Raw genomic sequence first — 1173 nt, forward strand, 5'->3', positions numbered from 1 at the left:
AAAAAAAAAAAAAAAAGCCCAAATGAAAAAAATGAAGCAAACAGATCCACAAGACAGAAAGCAAAACAAAGTTCAAGTAGATTTGGGCTAGAAGTACACTGTGAAATCTACTATGAATCACGCTGCTACCTCCAACCTGTCCAAATTTCTTAAATTGTCACACCTCTCTAAATAACAAACCATGTCAAAAATCACTTGACAGGTAAGTACTTTTTTTTTTCTGTTTGAACTTTCTTGAAGGTCAGTATTGAGTTCCTTGATTCTAATTGCTGCCATTGTCTACTTTTTTAAAAAAAGAATATTTTTATTTACTCGGGTCAATTTATAAACCCTTCTAGTTATTTCCTCAAGTCCTAACTTCTGCTTTGTATGAAGAATACTTCAAAGCCTGTGGGCTTCCCTACACTAAGCTGCAGTCTCTTCACACATGCTTAGGGCTCTTTGCCTTTAGTACACAAAATGTTAGCTTAAACAGAATCGTGAGTCTGTCTGAAGGGGCATCTGGGAGGGAAGCGAATATTTTTAAAACCAGTTTTTAGTGAAATGATGGAAAGTGTAATTATGTTCAAGGACATCTCAGTCAAGATTCTGATAGAAAACTCTTTTTTGAACTTTAAGACTGATGTCTCTGGGTAGAGTACTCTACTCTTGCAACTCCTAGATCAGTCAGAATGGGGCCCAGTAGAAAGAAAATGGCTCCCTTTCAGGTCAAGTAGCTAGGCTGAAATGATTGGGCAAGGTGAAGACCAGCCTTGAAGGACAAGATCAGGACATAGTTAACAGACATCTGGATGACAGAGAGGGACTAAGTGGAAAACGGCATGAAGGTGGGCATCAGAACCATGGGTTAAATACTCTATTAGATAAAAAAATGACTGGCTAAATCAAGGGAAGAATTCAACACCTTTCTCTGAATTAGTAAATGCCAGCACATACTCAGACTTGCTCATTATCATTCTAGGCTAATATTTTAAGTTAATTTATATTAAATAACAAAAGAGGCCAATGTTTAGAGTACTTGTGATAAAAAATATAAAACCAATGCCAATGAACTTCTATGTCAGAAAATTCATTTTTGGCTTACAGCATTATCCAGCTGGATTCTTCTAGGGACATAAAATCATACCTCACCTCAGTTTCCTTGACCCAGAAACTCGAGAAATGAAGGATAAA

General features: G+C 36.6%; 1 protein-coding gene across 1 annotated transcript in view; it reads right to left on the reverse strand.

Moving 5' to 3' along the window:
- Positions 1–1173, reverse strand: part of Msl3 (MSL complex subunit 3) — a 34966-nt gene that overhangs the window by 16433 nt on the left and 17360 nt on the right. The gene's annotated exons all lie outside the window — the stretch shown is intronic.

The sequence above is a fragment of the Mastomys coucha genome, chromosome X (genome assembly GCF_008632895.1).
Source record: "Mastomys coucha isolate ucsf_1 chromosome X, UCSF_Mcou_1, whole genome shotgun sequence".
Taxonomy (NCBI): Eukaryota; Metazoa; Chordata; class Mammalia; order Rodentia; family Muridae; genus Mastomys; species Mastomys coucha.